The sequence below is a fragment of the Rhamphochromis sp. 'chilingali' genome, assembly GCF_963969265.1.
Source record: "Rhamphochromis sp. 'chilingali' genome assembly, chromosome: 7".
In the NCBI taxonomy this organism is placed as follows: Eukaryota; Metazoa; Chordata; class Actinopteri; order Cichliformes; family Cichlidae; genus Rhamphochromis; species Rhamphochromis sp. 'chilingali'.
Window position 1 is genome coordinate 12751501 of NC_137934.1, and position 20721 is coordinate 12772221.

The following is a 20721-nucleotide window of genomic DNA, read 5'->3' on the forward strand; positions in this document are numbered from 1 at the left end:
GTAGACAAAAGGAACTAGCCCAACTGAAACCAGTATAAAACATCACTGAACCTTAAGACAGAGCATCTCCTGCACTTAGGGGTTAATATATAATCACATGCTCAGAGTTTCTTCCAAGATCTCAAAGACAAAGAGAGGCTTGACCTGGATTTTTGTAAAGCTCTAACTCTGAGCGATGGTCGTGCTATTCAGGGATATCAAGTCTTATCATCTTCTCTTTTTTTTTCTAAGTCGAATCGCTTACTTTCTTAAAAGCCCTGGCTTGTAACAATAGGTCTTATTCTCTTGGTGATTGAGGTGCAGCTTTATGCTATAGCCCTTGATGCATAGGAAGGTAATTTCATGGCTCCTTCCTGCAGACACGAATCAGACACAGCGCTCTATTATCAAGCTCTGGGTATTAGGCCTCTAGGTAGGAGATGGAGGTGGAGGGGATATTAAACCTCAGAGGGTGTGTATGTGTGTACGTGACAAGTTGAAGACCGAGCCAAAGAGAACGTGACTATATACGCTCTTCATGAAGCAATAGAAAGGGAATGGTGAAAGTGTGTGTGTGGGGGGGAGACTCCTCAGCGGTCCTGTGTGTGATGTATCACGTTCCCGACTGTGTGGCTGCTGCCGTCACATCAAAGAACAAAGGGGTGTTTATGTCAAGCCTGACTGATTTGGTTTTTATTAATGTCTTACCTCCCTTTCTCCCCATTACCATCAGCTTCCACACATCAACCCCCCCTTCACCCCATTATATTAGCTCCAAACGGTGCTTTGGAGACCACACTGATTTCTTTTGCATTTGTCACAAACCCTTCAACATACACACACGCACGCACGCACGCACACATGCACAGACTGTGCAGGGTTCTTGCACGATTCCTGACTTAGCGGGGGCCTCCCTGAAATGTGCCATGTTTTCTCCCAGATTGGATGAAGCGCACAGGCAGACATTCATTCCCACTTGACTTCCTCCTCCTCCCCCCCCCCCCCCCCCCCCCCCCCGAGCCATTTACACAGTGGAAAAGGTTAATTGCTTGAAACACCAGCGGTGTTATTTCAGCTGATTCCAGAAGCATTGCATTTGATATTAAACAGACAAGAAGATTAGTGTGATGATAACAGACTGTGAGCCAATGGATTATTTATACATATGACTGTGATATGGTCTAATTCTTGGGACGTGCAGAAGGAATAAGTGTTGGAGAAAAGGCACAAATAATAAAGCTAATCCGTGTTTTTGCTTTTGTTTTGTTTTGGGGTTGTTGGTTTTTTGTTTTTTGTTTGTTTTTTTGGGGAGGGGGGGTTACTTAACAGTCACAGTGCAGGAAATCCACAATCACACAGAGAAATGGAATTCAAGGCAGATGCAAAGTTGTTAAATCATTTTCTGTTGAAACTCCCTTTTTCTCTCAGCTGTCCTCACCCATGAGTGATGGGTCCATGTGCAGAGAGCTGCTCTAATCCCTTATGACTGCATTGTGCACAGTACCATCGCCCCATGAAGACCATTAGCATCATAGCTGTGGGTGATTGGTTTCCACAGCTCTGGGTCAATGCGGGTTTTACTTTGAGAGTCGTAGGAGCCTAGAAGTAAGAAATATGTTGATCCAAGTGAAATTATTAGAGGAGAATAAAGAGGACATGCTGAGACACTGAATAATTAGGGCAAAGAAACGTTTTAGTTTAGATAAAGGAGGAAAGAATGAATTGCTGACACTTGATTTCACAAACTGAGCAAACCATTTTTCCTTTTCTCTAAAGAATGATAATGCTGCATTCAAATTTGCCGCTAATCAATGACTTCTAAAATTCTTGTTTATTATTGAATATTATGAGTTTGAAGTTTAGTTATTATTTACATTTTTATCATAATTTATTCCTCAAGTATTTTGAATCTTTAGTGCCACCCTCTGTTTCATTATTCATTATCATTTTTCTCATTTTTGCTATGTAACTTTGCACTGTCCACTTTCTGCTGTAACAAAACAAATTTCCCACGTGTGGGACTAATAAAGGTTATCGTATTTTATCTTATCTTGTTACCCTGTGTCTAGTTCACTTTTGTTCAGTGTTACTGATTCTTATCTCTGTATCTCCATTTTTCAGTTATAGTTTCTTCTTGTTTTATTTTGACAGCCATTTGCCTCCATTTAGTTTGATTTCTTGGGTTTCATTACTTTGATTAGTTTCAATTGTTTCACATTACCCACCTGTTTCCACTTCCCTTGTTGTGTATATATAGTGCCAGTCTCCCTCTGACCTCTGTTGTAACAAGATACTATATTCCTGTCTGCTTAGCTCCCCCACGGTTTCCCTTCCATGTACCTCAGTGATTATTTGGACTTCTGTTTGCTCTTTTTTGGACTCTCTTTTTGAGTATCAGACACATAAATGGTTTGCCTTCTGTTTGGGTCAATCTTACAGCTCACCTCATGCGTAAATACAGTATATAAGGCAAAAATATTGTTTGTGCAATTTTAACAAGCTTGAAAGTCAATATTTAGCATGATCACTGTTATTCTTCAACATAGCCTGAAGTCTCTTTGTTCAACTTTTTAGTCATTTCTTTAAGTATTCTTCAGGAATAGTTCTCCAGCCCCATTTAATGAGACTCAAAGCTCATTTTTGGACGTTGGCTGACTTTTTTTTCCGTTCTCTGTCAAGATCATCTCACATTGCTTCAATATTGTTGAGATCTGGGCTCTGGAGAGCCCAATACATGACTGAAATGTTCCACTGCGTGCTTTTTTTGTCCAGGTATGTGTTCACTACGTTGGCAGTGGCTATGCTGAAAAATAAAGCTGTTGCTAATCAGACACTTTCCAAATATATTGCTTGGTGGATCAAAATTTGACGGTACTTTGCTGCATTCATAATTCCGTCACCGTTGACAAAATTTCCAACACTAGTGGATGAAATGCAGACCCAAATCACGTTCTTTCAGAACATACTGAGAACAATTCTAGCCCAAAATTTCCAGTTTGGATTGACGTGTAATTTGGCATACATAAGCCTTTTTTTCATTTCCCTTCCTTAAGAATGGCTTCTTGACAGCCATCCTTCCACTGAGACCATTTTTGATGAGGCTTCAGTGAACAGTAGTTGGATCTACTGAAGGACCAGATGCACCAGATGTGTCTGCTCTTTGCTACATTTTTCTGTATTTGTGAAGGACATGACCCTGTTCATCTTCTTGGATATTTTTTAAATTATCTTTATCTTAAAAGCTTTGGCAGGTTTACCCTCTTGTCCAGTTTCCTCAAATGTGAAACAATACTAAATTTACAATTTAAAATTGGTTCTTTGTCAAGTTTTTGGTAATGTGTGGGCACAATACTGGTTTATTCGTTGAGTTAAGTGCTTTTTCTGCTTTAATAATTGATAGGTCAGCGTTAAGTGGTTTAACTAACAGAGAAAAAAAAACCTCTAAAAATGGTCAGATACAAAGACCTGACTGAAAATGAAAGAAAAAGCCAATGTCCAAAGAAAAACTTTAGAAGGCCTTCAGAAAGCCTGGAGAGCTATTGCTCAAGACCATAAAAAAGGGAATTAGAAGTTTGCACAATCCTGTAGCTGTAACTAAAAAGATTTACTTTACGTACTTCTCATAGATTAATATTCCTGTTGATAGAAGTTTGAATCTGTGATAAAGCTTTAGCTCAACTTACAGAAATAAATTAGCCTAAAACTGATACTTGGACATCTGACAGTGACAAAATGCTTTCTGTTCACCTACACATACTGTGTGTGTGTGTGTGTAGGTGTCAGAATCTCACAATCTTTCCATTTTTCTTGCAGATGTCTCAAAAGCTGTATCCGCTCAGTTTTTCTTTTCAGCCCCTTATAAAAACGTAGTTCTGGGTTCTTTGCCCTTTTCATCCCACCACACTTCAGCTGTAGGTGATTAATAGACAACAAGTATTTAAGAGTCGATATAGAGCTGCAAATATTTTTTTCTGCTAGTGTTTGCACCGCATGATTTTGAGTAGTACTAGCAAGCTAAATTATAGCACTAGTAATGTTCATTATCGAGGATTAGCCTGCTAGCTACTAGGGGGTGGAGGTGCCCTCAGCCTCTCGGCCTGGGGCTCGGTCACTCTGGCACAGCTAGCTGCCGGCGGAGCTCACAAGCATGTCACTGCAACCCCCCCCCATGGCTTCTGCTCCGCGGCTGCTGAGTGACCCCTCTTCTGGGGCTCTCCTCAGCTCTTTCTGGGATAGTGGCACGGCTGCCCCTCTGTTGGTCTTCCTTGGTCTGTTGTGTTCTGGGGGCCTCTGGATGTCTGGAGTTTTGATCTCCTCCATACCTGCTTCATGCCCTAGAGGACGGGGCTGTGGCTCCCCACACCCTCTAGCAGATCATTACATGAAGGAACCTTTTTAATACAAGCGCGCTCATGCTCACAGGTGTACACACGGGTGCTCACACACACACACAAACTACACCCTTTTTGGCTCCTACCTCAAAGCACACTGTGCGCTGTTGATCTTACGTGCTGCACAATAATGTTTAATATTTAGTATTTACTGTTATATTCCCATAGATCATCATGATGTTGTTTATTATGTTGCTCTTTTTTTTCTTCTGCTTGTTATCTCTTTTTTCTTTCTCAACAGGTGATCCAGGTGATTGATATATGTATTTTTTGTCTGCTTATTTTGTTGGTTTTTGTTTTTTGCCCTTTATCCCCGTCCCTCTTCCCTGCTGTTTTTCTTGCCCTCTTTCTTTCTCCCCTTTCTTTTCCCCAGTCAAATCTGTCCCGTATTTAGCAAGTAAAAATAAAATAAAATATTTCACTCTGGACAAAAGCAACACACCAATATTGCCTTCTACAGAGCCATGCTACTAAAATAATAAATGTCCTACCTCACAACCAGCCTCAATGATGCATTAAAATACATTTTTAATTATATATATATTCAGTATATTTTATCTATTCAAGCCCTGGTCTTACAATAATGTGTAATAAATGCTGGCAGAATTGGCTGCTGCCTCGCCTCATGAATTAGTTATTTTCCCTGCATCCAGCTTAATCGGTTGTGTGCTCAGAGCAAAAAGGAAAAAAAAAATCATCCCAATGTATGTGTGTTGCTCTGTACATGTGTCCATGTGGGTGTATGTGATTCTGCGATTCTGTGAATGCTCAAACACATTAGGTGTAAGAGGCGTCGAAGAGGCTAGCGTCGTCAAACAAATTACACAAAGAGAGAGGTAGCCTGCGCTCTCCAACACATTGCAGTGATTGAGCCTGAGAGGCAGAGTGTGGCATTCTTTAAACACAGTGTTTGGGGAGAGGTGGCGTATTCAAACACATTATGGATAAGAGAGATGGGGGTCGTGTAGCAAAATGCATTACAGAGTCGGAGAGGTTGAGGGAGTGCAACATTTCTAAACACATTATGCCGGAGCGATGATGGCATGCTTAAACAGAGTGTTGATGGAGAGTGGAAAGAAAGACGGGGTCAAGAGAGTTTCTGTTTTATTTCGCCGAGGTGTGTGTGCTTTGTCTGTCCGCTGAGTGCTGACTGAGTTTTGACATCAGCTCAGCCTGGGTACACAAACCTACCAGAGTGACTCGTTTTTCCTCCAAGCACACTTGAGAGTTTATTGGCGCACACATAGTCATGGTGAACACAGTGAACTGACAAATGCGCACATACGTTCCCGCCGTGTAGGCAAATGGGAAGAAAGTCACATACTGTTGAGCACACCCTATTTTTCCTATGCTTGAGTCGTTCAATAGCACCAGCTTGTACAATCCTTTCCAGAACTACACTTCTGACCCCTCCAATAAAGCCAGTCATGAAAGATTAAGCACAGATCCAAAAAAAACCTCAAGACATGTTGTTCCATAGTTTATCTCAACACTTTGTCCAGCCCAATTAACCTTACAAACAGGCCCTTTTTGCATGTTGCCAACTTTGAATCAGTATGGGGTAGCTCATCCTTGGCATTTTTCTGTGCTTGGCAACAAAACACTTTGTACAATACAGAAAAACTCCAAAAAATGCTCTCTCCCACTCTTGTGTTCCTGTGGCGGAACTCTGGTCGAATCTTTTCAATTAGCCAGGTTGACTTTGCATGCCTAATTAAGTCCTCATCCTTGACGAGCTGTCTGACTTCTCCTTCAAGCCTCTTACTAGGAGCTTACAGCCCTGCAGGGGCCACCAGCCAGACGGATTGTTGTCCAGCTGGAATGGGATTAGCAGCACGCCAGGGGCCTGAGGCCCACAGTCCCTGGGCCTTTGTTTGAATCTGAAGTGTCGATTTGGAAGGGGTGAAGCAGGGAGAGAGGATTGAGGTAATCCCCTCTTCTTCAGGACTGCTCCCCAGAGGAACGAATCCCCAGTAAACCCTGAAGACTCTAGACCACCAACCGCCATCAGAACTGCTGTTTACTCATCACAGCCCAGCAGGTAGACAGCCAAATAAGAAGACTCGCCCACCCTGACATGAATACATGTATGTTTTAAATGCTATTGTTTAATCGCTGAAATCAAAACATGTTGGTTCTTGGTCAAGTGTAAAATAAAGGAGTTGTCTGGGTAGGATAAGAGGCCTCATGCTGTGTAGCAGCATGATGGGGGGTTTGTGTTGTAACTACCACATTTTATATAGCCAACAAACAGCCAAACTCCTCTTTACTTAATTATTTATAATGGTAATTAATTCACCCGAAGAAAAACCTTAAAGAATGCCAAAATTAGACTGGGTAAATTATCTTTACAGGCCTGGAAACTTTAAACATTTCATTTATTCTGCCTTCTGGCCTTTGGGAGCAAAGTTGCATGTTGTGGGTGGTTTGATTCAAGTCTTTGAACGAAATGCAAGAAGAGTAGTCAAGAAGAGGCTGCTGACTCTCTAAAACATTCAAACACACCTGTGGCACGCAGGTGTTTTTGGACATGTCCTTGCTGCAGAGATTACATAGCATGATTCTACAGTGTTGGTGCGTGCGGATTATAATAGATGACTCAAAGGGCAGGCATGTTGTCAGAGGGCATGTCTTGTTTTGAGATGTAGGCTTTGTCTTCATATTTGCTCTGACAGCTGTTTTTCTAAGGTGATCTCTTATATTGAACATATAGTCGTGTTAATCATTAATAGCTTAGCTGACGAGGTTAAACTTTTCAGCTGTTCAACATCCCACGACAAAGAATGCAATGACTTGTTTGTGTTAAAAACCTGTACCCTTTTAAAGGATTAGGGAGGGGATAAGCACAACACAGGAAACTGTCTAGTTATTGCAAAATCAGGTTCATATGGGTATGTTTTATGGTTTTAGGGTGAATGAAGTGTTCACAGAAATCCCCACACAGCTAATTGTTTTTAATTTCTTTTGGACGAACACCATATTATTTTGGTACAGTTTGATTTCAGAGTAAATATTATTGATGATGCAAATGTACTGTAAGACTCAGCGCCCAGTAGTGTGAATTTTCTCTCTCTCTCTCTCTCTCACGGTGCACCTGTGCCTGTGAGTCAGCCTCAGAATTAAGCCAATACCAACAGGCTGTCTTTCATCGCAGTGTGACAGAAGCACACGAGATTAGAGCAGAATCCACCCAAAACAACCACACTGAGCTCAGGGATAATCCAGATCCCAAACATCAGAGGGAAACAGGAGGACACTGCTCCATCTATCATCCAACGAGAATCCACCCTGAAGAAAAACACGGGGACGAGTGATGCGTTGCTATTGTCCGACCTAGCTGGCACAGGAAAAACAGGATGTGATGAGTTTCTGTGCCTGAGGTGACTGGTGAACCACAGTGGCACCAGCCTGGAAACTTGTATGTTGGCACAGCTTTTTGTGCCTGCACGAAAGTTTTCTTTCTGTTTTTTGTTTTGTCTTTGCTCCATTTGGAAGCAGACAACTGTGCAAAAAAAAAGAAGAAAAAAGTTGGATCGAATGCAGCTTTATCAATGAGTTGTGCATATGAAGCTCTGAATAGACTTCAGGCTTCGGGGTATTTTTAAATTGCGACTCTAGCTAAATAAAAGCCGTGCTAATTTGAACAATATACCATTATGCTCCATTCATCGCTCAGGTGAGTGATGTGGTCTCTTAAACTGTCAGTCTTCTACATCTTATTTTACAGTCATGACAAAGGCTGTAGTTCAAAGGGATGACTCGGTGCCAAAACATATGCAATACAGCTGTTTCTGACACTCAGTATATCCATATCATCTTAATCTTTTCTTTTTATCAAGAACCAACACCCCACCGCACACACACAGCCCCTTACTTATGTACAGTATTATGCTGGCTCTTCCTACTGAAGTGCAAGATGGCTAGAGTACAGTGAGTCTTGTATGCATGCCCGTGCATGATGCAGTTATGCGTGTGTGTGTTAGCGAGCTTTGCCCAGTTCTCACCAGCAGGACCAGAGGCTGTTTTTAAAGCTGCATTTCTCGCATCAGTTCTCCGAGACATCGGGACTGTCGGGTCAGAGAAAAGGAGCCTTTGACTGAAGAGGAATGAGACTGATCCCTTGCCAGACAGCCTCAGCTGGGGGGCTACCATCCACTAATATTTCCAATAAGTCTCCACCCCCACAAACCCTCCATCGTCCACCCACTGTCCACCCTCCCTCCATTCATTTCTGGACATGCAGCGATAACAAAATTTCCAGGGAACTGTCCAAACAGAATGCGCTGTGTGTGCTGTGAGTTGTTTTAGACGTGGCACAAGTTGGTATTAGATGACGGTCGGCTGTGCATTATCAGCACTTTAACAGGGGAAATAAGGTTCCTGTTTGCGACACTGAGTAGTGGAACAAACCACAACTCGTCATTTGTCCTGTGAATTGATTGTGTGTCTGCTTTCTCTCCTAATTTCCCAGATAGAAGACTGTTCAAGCTGGTCCTTTATGCTTGAGCTTGAGATATTTTCGCTCATGTCCCAGATGGACTGTGTTGTTCCGGTCAAAGAGAACATACCAATGACACACTGACTTATTTATTTTAAATAGGGCTTGTTGTAAACACACAAATAGCTGACCTTCGTGATTCTTTGTCTTCTTCCTCTCATTCTCCGTCTTTTTATTTCTTGCTTTTTTTGGTCACTTGAGGAGACAGCATCATGGTCATTCCTCCTGATCTCTGGACAGTCTTTTGTTTTTTTCAAAGTCACAAAGAAATTCTTTAAAGACATTTATTATAAGATAGTAAAGAGTAATGGGGTGTTTCATTTGCCATAATGAAACCTAATCATCCTCTGGATGGTCCTTTGAATCCATCTCTGTGGTTTAATAGTCTAAGTTGAGAATGGGTCTCGGTCTGCAGTCTGTCAGGAAAAGTAGTTCGAGGAAGGTATTCCTTTACATACATTAAAGGACTGAAGTGTGTGGATGATGAGGAGATAAGTAGTGACTTTTTTCTTTTGGAAAAATGGATTCTGACAGATGCTGGTGAATACTTTAAGAGAACTCTCAAGAGACTTTTTTTTTTTTTTGTCGAAATAAAAATATCTTTTTTTTCTGTTATGCTAATTCTGACTTTTGACCAACAGTGAGCCATCTTGACAGTCTTTTCCTGTGAGGAAAGGCAAAAAGGAAGAAGCTGCTTTAGACTTTGCCTAAATACTGGACAGGTTTTTAGAACAAGCAAGGTAATAGCTTGTGATATTATAGTCACATAATTTGTATCAACATCTCAGACGTCATTGAAAACTTCAGTTCAGTGGATCAAATTAACTGAAGTGGCACCGAACAGACAGCAAATGTCGGCAGCCACCTGTGGTTGAAGTATACACAGCTGCCATAATATAAAAGACACACATTATGTGGACAAAAGTACTGGATTAACTACACTTTACATCTAAAGGAGCTGCTCGGCCATGGAAACCCATGCCATGAATCTCCCAGTACATTTTGTTCATGCTGATGTTAATGTCAAAGGAGGTTTGGAGCTCAGCAAGTAAATGTGTGTAATTGGAGACTGCATGGCCAGGTGCCCTATTTTATACCCCTGTGGCAAATGGACTGAAATCACCTGAATTCAAAGATTAGAGGTGTGGCTTAATACATTAGTCCATAGTGTGGCTACAGTGATGTCACCTATTAGTTTGTGAAATCCTGTTGTGAAGCCAGGGTGAACATTTTGAAACTGAATTTAATGAGAGAGGAGTGTCTAACTGTGTTCATAGGCTCACGACCTGTCAGTCACAAGTCACTAGTCAATGAGCATAGGCTAAATAATCCTCCTGACTGAGATTTACCAAATAGACATAATTTTTTATTCAATATTATCCAAAATGAGAGATTGAGACGATAAAATTATGAAAGTGTTTATAGAGATCAAGTCATAAAACTGTTATATGTTTGCCAATCAATTCAATTTAGTTTAATTTTATTTATGTAGCACCAAATCACAACCACAGTCGCCTAAGGCACTTCATATTGTACGGGAAAGACTATGACTGGTGACAGTGACTGGTGTTTACGAGACTGGACTGGTTTGCAGGCTCGTGTGACCAGGGCCTTATTCACGTGACTTGCCATTGTCAACATGATCGTCACACGCCCAGCAAGCAAGTTAACATAACATGGTTAGCAGTCACCCGTGTGCAAAAATGGGACCAGAAGTTTTTAGAACCACAGCTTTCACCCCCAGCGGCCATTAAAACAAATGCAGGTGGTCACTTCTTTACTGGCGTCAATGTTCAGACCTGAAAGCTGTATCCATTTCATTTTTTATACAGTCAGTGGTGAGAACCCAGCTGTCCAAATACAAATCCTAATCCTAATGAGTGATTAAACAGATTCATCACATCATCACAAGGATTTAAAATGCTCATCTTTAAACCAGTCCAAGTGGCTCAACTGCTGATTTTAACTTAAAGCACTGGCTTCATATTTAAAATCCAGAGGTGTGACCAAAGTTTTCTGCTGCAGGAATTGACAGATTTGGAAGTACGCATCTTATGAAAGGTATTTTTAATGTAGTATGAATAATTGTAGCTGGTTAGAAATCCTCACTCATTAAATATTTGCTCTAGCATTACCTTTTTTCAAACAGCACTTTCGTATCTGCATACCGCATCAAACTTGCTCTACACTTTCGTGTGCAGCCAACAGTTTTCTGTTTAGAATGCGCCTATGTGCCAAGAAAGAGTGAAAGATAATTGGTCACCTAGGAGGTTTTAATGGAGCTGCTCTGATGGAGTCATTTAGTTGTACCGCTTTGCATTTCATCACTTCTGTCTGTCAATTATACTTGATTTACAAGGTGTCTAAGGGACGGCAAATGTGAAGCATCAATTTGTGAGTGGATGATTGCGCTAGAGAGAACGGAGATGGCAGGATATATCATTCATTAACGTGGCAGGCTGTCCTTCAATTATGCCTTGTCAAATTGGAGTGAGTCATTTCAGTCACTGCTCTTATCACGAATGACCTCTCCCAGGTTTAAAGTAAGAGTATGCATGATTGTGCATGTGTGACTTTTATGAGAACATAACCGCTAAGAAAGCCTGGGAGATTTTTCCAGAGGCATTGTGCTTTTGTACAGGTGGGACTCATCGCTCACCATGAAGGCCTGTCAGAAGTCTGTGTTTACACAGATGGTTTGTGTTCACCCAGGGCTCTATATGAATGCTGTAAAGCTAGCAGAATACCAGGACTTTGTCTGCCCTGTAATGAATGGGAGTACATGACAGTTTTGTTCTCAAGGTTACATGACACGAGGTCTCATAAAAAAGTTAAAGGTGACAGACGTGAACCCCCCCCCCCCCCCACACACACACACACACACACACACACACACACACACTCACTCACTGAATGAGGAACAAAGGTTTCCTGGAGTTCCCCAGGCTGCGCTATGAGCCTTGATAAAGCTGACCTGATAATACTGCGCTAATGGTTTTGGGAGAAGGCTGAGACAATAAATAAGAAAAGGTAATTACGGTTAAAAGGTTAAAAACAAGGGTCTAGAGCTCTGGTTAGGAGTATGGTTTTTATCTGAAGGTAAGACAAATGATGATGAGAGGTGAAAAAGTTTAGCCGCTCTGACAGAACGGTGGTGTACTTGTGATTAGTTTTGTTTCTCTTGATAAAACGCAGCGCACTTTTCCCTTGGTGAGGATGTGTGAGGCTGTTCACACAGCTGTTGCAAAGTGGGGAAATATGTGGTGGCTGAATCGCCCACATGGCACAAGGCATCTATTATACGAAAGGGAGACATTTGGCAAGCAAGCTCAAAAATGCACAATTTTACTTTCAGATAGCTTTAACTGCAATCATATGGTAGTGATCAATGCTGGCCTTACTTCTCAAGGTATATTATACTTCTCATTTGTTCGTTTAAATGGAATGTTATCACTTTACTTATTACTCCCTGAGAGCAGTGATTTATTGTAGCGTTCGCGCAATATATTAGTTATGCACACCGAACTGGCAAGAGCTGCATCTCCTACTGCTGAAAATGGACTTTGCTCAGTTTCCCAACTTTCCAAAGGATTTGATTATTTTAAGCAATAACACTGTACAAAATCTAACATTCAGTGCCAGAAAATAATTCCACATTGAGAAGAAAAGTATCAGTGTCCTTTACTTATCTATGCTTCATTAATGTGATGGATGCAGTCACATGCATAAACTGTAAACAGTGCATATGTCTTAAAAGGGCCAATTTAACGAAATCAGACTTTGCGACTCTAATGTTATTCCTGGAAAGTAAGACTTCATTAATCAATCTTCTTAACACTGACAAGTAATTCAATTAGTTATGTCTGCCAGGCTCAAATACTAACATTAATGACGTTTTGTTTTGATTTAGTTCTTTCACTTTAGAAATAAAAACGCATTAATGGTGGAAGCGGAAACTCTGTGCCAGCCAGAATCCCTCGGCTAACTTTCTCAAACATGCTCTAGTGAATAAGTCAGATATGTCATAAATAAAATAGGTTGAGACATTTTACATAAAGATATAAGTTTAAGGGGCGCTGTGGGATTTCACGCTTCAGGTTGACTTAAAAAACAAGAGAACTCCCATTTGACCACTCGCTCAGCAGGATGAACTCAGTTGGTGTCTCTGTGTGTCTGTATGTCTCTCCGGCTCTCCTCGTTTAACACACATATTCTTGGAAGCGAATGTGAGCCATATTAAATCTGACTCCTCTGCTGCGCAGTAATGCGAGCGCCGGCGGTTAGTTTTATATGTTTCACAAGCATGTAAATATTTAATAGAAGAGCGGGATGGAGTGCTGTGTCACTGTTCCGGCTCTGTCGGCCCTGCAGACGAAGACGGATAAAATACTAAAAGAATTTCTTCCTGACAGAATAAATTATGAAGCAGCTAAAAAAACGCAAACGTAGGCCTTATTCGTCATTACAGTCACATTCTTGGATTGTGTGACACAGACATGGACATACAAGCTGTTTATGCTTGGAGATGATGTTAGTTGGTATAGATGTTGTTACCTAACTTGATATGGATGAAACACGATGGGAGCCAACAGCATTCCAGAGTTAGGTTGTGTGTTTGGGCATCTGTTTGGCATTTTGTTGCTACATAGTGAGTGTGAAAGTAAATAGCAGTTATGACTCATCTTCATCCTCTTCTTTTTTCGTCTGCTGCCTATTAAGGGTCGCCAGAGCAGACCATTTGCCTCCCTCTCACCCTGTCCTTTGCATCCGTTTCTGTCAGCCAACTTTCTGCATGTCGTCCTTTCACCTCATCAATTAACCTTCTCTGTGCTCTTCTTTCTTCTCCCCTTAAAGCAGTCACAGTCCCTACATATAAAGCCTCTACACTCACTTCTTACCCACCTTTGTCTTTGCCCAGTAGTAGCATAGTTTTCACCAGCACCCTGTTGGTCAATAGCAGCAGAAAGGGGGTTATTCTTAACCAGAACTCAACCGATCTAGTATGGAAATCAAGTTTTTGATGATCCTTAAATTTGGTATGCAAGAATGTTCCACTTAATGCTCTCTTTTTTAATTCAGACCTCCCAAATTATCCAAGCTTGGAAAAAAAATACTGACAACTTTTAGTTATCAACTCCTGACGAAACATTAAAAAGTTAAAAATCATTTTTAAAATGCTCTTTAGAGGCTGTGTTGGTTGTCAAGGGTTTGTATTCCTTGTCATTATTATTTTTATCCAATGAATTATTATTATCCAGTGAAAAAATAAATAATAAAATTATTGCCAAAAAAATGTAAAAAAGAAAAAAACATTAATATAATATAATAATAACAATATTAATAATAAGAAGAAAATTTTCACTTTACCAAATTAGTTGCACAGTTTCAGAGTAATTTTGAATCAAAATAACAGTTAGTTGAAGATGCAGACAAGTTAGATTTAAAATTATATTTGACATCTTTGTCTGTTTGTTTGGTCGGATACTGATGATGTCATATATTTGTCATATTATTTTGAGCTGTCGTTATTTGAAGGTATTAGTGCCAGCTGTAAAAAATGTGTAGTATTATTTTAAAAACAATAACTTTAGTTTCAGGAACAGAAAGATGTTAGAGCAGTTTTTTTTAAACCTGCTTGTAAAAGCTGAAACTCCAGTACAGTGAAGCAAAACTGTACATGTGAGTCTTATAAGAAAGGCAAGTTGTTGCTATTAAAGTTTAAAGATATCTACTACACAGATTGTTTGGGTTTTTTTTAACCTGATTATTGCATGTGATGGACAATTTTAAGATTCTTCTTCTCGTCTGTGTCAAGATGACCTTAATAAAGTGAAGGCTCCAGATTTTTTTATTCTGTCTCCATGTAATCTTTCAGATATAACACATATTGTTCTGACTGCATTCTGTGACCATGACAGATAAGACAACTTGTCTTTATAAGTATTTCAGTCTTCGAGTCTCTCTTTATCAAAAGGCAAAAAGCTTATTTCAGATTTCCATCACGTGAACAAGGCCAGAACTGTGTAACTTTAGCCTCCTTTTACTTTGCACTACAGTTGGGGAAACATGTCGTGTAAAAGCTAAAGGCAAAACCTGTAAGCTGCACAGTCGCCTCTGTGTGTGCTAATGTTTTAAATTAGGCATATCCGCCTTGCGGCACAAATTTTCCATTCTGTATTTAGTGGCGACTCAAACATAATTCCGTCACGGATACAAATTTTAGTGAGTGTTAGATTACATACGGGCGACGTACGTTGAGAACGTGACACATGAAACAAAAACAGCAATGCAAAAATAAACATTATGTATTTAAAAAACTCAAAAAAATTGTGAGTTATAATAAATGATTAAAAAACAAAGGTATAGATGTTAATAGTCACTGTATGTGTGAGGATGTCCGTGGAAAGTTTCAATCAGATTGGCCCACCTGTTGCAAACATACACACATATGCTGTGATGATTAAAGCCAGATAACAGTTTTAGACATTTGATTTGTCTAACCAAATGTCAAACTTTATTAACAGATGGCAAAACAAATGCTATTAGGATCAAACTTAATCTCTGAGCCGACACGGCATGAACAGGGTTCCCCTCTGATGCTTTTTGTGTCATCGTTACTTCCGCACAAAATTCTTGCCACTCAGTTTATTTTCACCGACCTAGAAGAGAAGTTAATGCTCTTTGAGGAGATCTGTCACAGCCCCTATTCACTTTGACTCTGGGTGGAGATGGGAGGAAGGGGTGAGAGAGTTCTTAGAGGCCTATAAGCTCCCTGATTTAACTACACACAGGGAATAATGAGCTACTACGCTGTTGTCTCAGCCCAACTGCAGACTTAAGTCCTCCCCCAACAAACCCTCATTCAGAAATGCGAGTGTTTTGCATTTACATATACATACAATTTAAAGGAATCCTTTAGGTCCTGGATTAGTCCACTCCCCCCTCGCTTTAAGGTTTCTATTGGTCTTTTCCGCATCAGTGATGCTGCATGATGAGCTTTCTCTGGAACCAACCAAGTTGCAAGAAGTCTTTCACCCCAGAGCTGAAGGTTGCTCAATAACTAAACATAATTCTTTTTTTCTTTTAAGTCGACCTGAAGTTACAGAGAAGGACAGATTACACTTGTGACATCATCAAATTGTGGCTCAACAAGTGCAAGCCTGTTAATGTCAGCGAAAACAACTCCTCCACATCTCCCCCTCCCATGTGAACGTCAGCAGTATTGCGCAGGAAATAATCCCGTTTTTTATGAATCAGTGTGACACTTCAGTCAAATTTCCTTCCTTCCTGTAAACGATTCCTGATATCCCTCGTACCACCGTCATCAGATGTATGGGGTGGACACATCTGTGTGAGTCAGAGCTCCACAGGAGACCAGAAGATGGATTGAAATGTATCAGCGACGAATAAATACACCCAACAGCTTGCCTTCATCCATCCCTCCCTCACTGCAACAGATGTTACAGCTTTCCCCTCGTGCAATGTGGTTCCACTTTTGTTTATTTGCGCTCCGATTCCCGTCCTTGTCTTGAGTGGATGCGGAAACACCACGCGAAACCGCGTGTTAGTTTGCGTCGGCGGAGCTTCTCGCTAAAAGAGATTACCCAAGTTCTGTCATGCACACGATGGGGTTGCGTGACCCACATTGTAAACCTGAAGGACGACCTCTGACCTTTTGAGATGCGATGAAATGGAGGGAAACCTCCCATTTCCCTCCACCAGAGTTGGAGGCTCTTCTGGGGTAGAGGAAGCATTGTTAATGAGCTCTAGAATTGATTTTTAATGAAACCACCACTTTGTTTGACGAGTAAAAGAGCAGAGCCAAAAGAGCATGTGAGAGCAGAAACAGGTGTTGACTGGAGAGCCAGTAAATTAAGAGGATGATTTTATATGTTTTGTGATTTATTTATATTTTTTTAATTTTTCCTTTTAAAAGGCTTAGCAAGGGGTCACATAATGGCTTATTTCTGTCCCACTTAAGCTGCTTTTTCTTCAAAAATTCTCTGTTTCTCTGGATTTTAGAATTATTAGAGACCCTAATATTAAAACACTTTCACATGGTTACGGAAAAATACTTTCAGGCTTCATCTACTTTGATATATAGCTCTTTGTAAACTTCTGACAGAGAAATATACATTTACCGCGTTCCAATGATGATTGTCCACACAGATGTTTTGGTTTTTTTGCTTGCTTTCCCATACACTGCTACATGCTCAGGCAAATGCTTAATTGTGACATAGCATTCGCGCAACTGGTGGTGACATATAAAGGGATTTTCCTTTTTCACAACAAAATGTGTGTGATGGAAAGGCACGCAGTTGCAAAGTAATCAGTCTTAACTTACTCTTTCCTTCTCCTTCCCTTTGCAGTAAATACTGTCATGATTACTATAGCTGATATTTTACAGTTTCCTTTCTCAACTTGTCAAGTTACTGTATCTTTTAAGGTGTTACACGATCACCTCTTTCCTGCCCGTCCCACGCACATATGTGCGTATATGAAAAACACCACACTGACCTTAGTATCCTTCTTTTGCTTGCCAAATAAGCAACATTAGGCCCTTGGTTAGCTGTTCTCCAACACACGCACGCAAGGAGATGCCGCTCTCATAACTCCCACGACATACTACTGTTCTTCCTCTATCCTTCCTCCTATCTATCCTGACCTTTTCCTCTCATTTCCTGGATATGCCATTTGCTGAGTAAGGGGCTGCTGTGTGACCTTTGTTAACATAGAGTGGGTGTGGGTGTTTGGGAATAGGAAGTGAACAAGAAGAGGAACCCCGGCAGTATCAAGGAAATGATGGCTGGCCGTACCTTGAACTTGAAATGTCATTTATCGGGACAGCGAGGAGTTTTGCGGTGTTGCTCCCAGTGGCAATGGCCTCGGGAACTTGGGGTCAGTTAGGATATGAGCAGGAAGGTTTTAGGTGTGTGCTAAAGAAGAGAAGAGGTCAGAGGGCGGTGTGCGCGAAGTACTGGGTGGGACATTTCCGATGTTCTCTTTAAAACAGACATCTGGCATCATCTTACCATAATCATTTTCTCTAACGCGCACACAAGGCATTAACAGCGGTTTCCATACCGCCGGATGAAGATACACCGTCATATCAGTAACAGCACATTGACACTCGCCGCACACACAGACCCGCCTGACGCCGCTCTCCTATCTGCTGTGTCCTCATAAGCAGGGTGTCTCGTGTCCTCTTCTATTTTTACCGTCAGGCGCTGAAAGCCTGTGGAAGCTCCTTGTCAATGGGCATCTCATTCTGCCGCCAACGGCGTGTCACCATTTATTAAGCCGTCATTACTCAGGGCCGCTCCGGCTGCCGGCGTGCCAGGGGGGTGTCGCAAATAGATCCGCAACGATAGGTCAGACTGTTGCTGCACTCCCTAAAGGGCAACCCATAAAGGCGTGTTCCAGCACATCTCACTCCAGGGGTGAGGATCGATGCAGGTAGCTGCGCCGCTATTAGTTTGCCTAATACAGATAAATGGAAGGAAGGTGGCGGATCGGGGCAGAGGAGAGAGGCCGAGGTCGATGGAGACTGGCTGAGTGAGACGGGAGAGGGTACTTTCACGTGTCTGTCCACACATCTTTTTGTTGTGGGTAAACAGCTAAAAAGGCTGTTTGGACTAAAGGGGTGATGAGATACAAAGCCAGGGACACCACGATGGTGGAAGTGAATGCATAATGGAACAAGGATGCGCATCAAGATTCAGTTACACCCACTAAGACAGAAATAAGGACTGTAAATGTACAAAAAATAAATAACTTTATAATTTAAATCAACAGGTCAGTTCTCTGAGCATCATAAAAGGGGAGGGGTTTTAAGGAAAACTGCTTATCGCCATAGCTTTAATTAATTAAACTGTTAAAGTTGTGGTAATATTGGAGCTTGAAGAAGACCAATAACCCCGAGGTTTAAATATCAGACAGGTCAGAGGATCAAGATTATCATTAAGCCTGATTTTGTAAAACATTTTATGTTATGTTATTAAGATTTGAATTGTTCTTAATAGCCCACCTGACACGGCACACCATCTATCATAGTTCAACAGTTTTCCTCCATCTCCTCTTCTAGAAAACTTAACTAAGCCTCAACTAGGTTTTATTTAAACTCTTATATGCTGCTGCATTTCTTGACCTCTGTAGCTAACCTTTTGATGACAGAGCTATTTGCTTTACAAAAACCTTTTTCACCTGTGGAGCATGCGGTGTCATATTTGAGTTTATATTGCCACAAAGGTACAAGATGTGTTTTGAACTTTTTCTACCCAGTCTGTTTATGTTAAAACACTCCTCAGCGAGGGGTTTTTGGCTCCACCTTCAGAACCACTCGCTTAAAGAATACTTTAGTAAATAGAAGATGTTTGAAACTCCAAAAATGTAATACAAGTTGTAATAAACTGGAAATAACCTTCTTGAAAGAGGCAGATATCACAAACAAAACTTTTTGTTTGGAGGGGGGCAACTGATATCAAAGCTTATGCTAAAATCTTCCAGACAAACAGATACACAGATCAGATATGCTGTATGATACAGCAACAAAAGCCTCAAAACACAAACACACTGGTGGGAGCGCTGGCGTATAGGGGTGCCCTCATACTACAACACACTCACCGGCCCAGTTCTCAGGTTGTTTTCCTTTAGTGTCTTGAGGTGTGTGAGTTGACACATCAGCACTCCTGTTTATCAAAGCTTTTATCACCTCACCACTGCTATGTCACCCCTCAGAGGAAACAGGAGGTGCCCCCTCTTTCTCACACACACCAGCACCTCCAGGGGCCGGCGGGGGTTAAGAGGAGGGGGGTGTTGTTGACCTGCCTCGCTGATGTGAATGACTTTAGCAGAGACAGGATCCCTCTCAGACTATACAGGTTAACTACCAGCATGTGTTCCCTTTAACAATGAGGTTTCATCTGGATAAGTCGAAAACACACTGGAGCGCTACATTCTCCGTGTGCATGGAAACATTTATTTAAAATATTGCAATTCAAAATTCAAAGAAGTATATCAGACAGAAATCACATTTTAGGCCAAGCATGAATATAATATTGTTATTAAGGAATTGAGACTCACATGTCGGTACTTTTTCTAGCACCACCATCTTCATACTGAAAGTTTCAAATTAAAAAAAATGATAAAATAAATAAAAACCTAAAAAAAAAAAAGTCAAAAGTTTCACCTTGAATAAAATAATGCAAGACTTTTTATCAGACTTTCTCCTTTTATGTATTTAATTCCACCCATATTATTGGTTAGGTTCTGCTTGTTCTTATTCTGCTTGTCCATTTCAGGGTTGCATAAGTGCTACCGTAGGCTAAGAAGCAGGATACAGCCTGGACAGGTCAAAGGGCTAACATTTACACCTGCGGCCAATTTAGAATCGCCAACCCCATCCATGGCTTTGGACTGTGGAGGAGGCTGGAGTACCCGGAGAAAATCCACACAGCCGTGGGGTGAAGAACATGCAAACTCCACCAAGACAGTCCCCAGTCGACCGGTGGATTTGAACCCAGGACCTCCTTGCTGCGAGGAAACAGTGCTAACCAAAAAAAGAACAGGAAAACGGTGTGTTTTGGGGATTTTTATTGGGCGTATAATCACACATCCTGACGGCACCCTGAAACAGCTGCAATAAAAGATATAAAATGTGTTAGAAGATCGCAAAAAATCATAAATATGTGTATGATGTCTGTCAGCCTAAAAAAAAAACAAAATAAATCACACATTACGTAAACAATAATTTAATAAAAGGTGCCTTTTTTCACTGTTTCACTTAAAAATTGAGCCAATGATTAACTTTTTAAATTATTATTATAATTACAATTTCCAGATTTCAACCGAGAA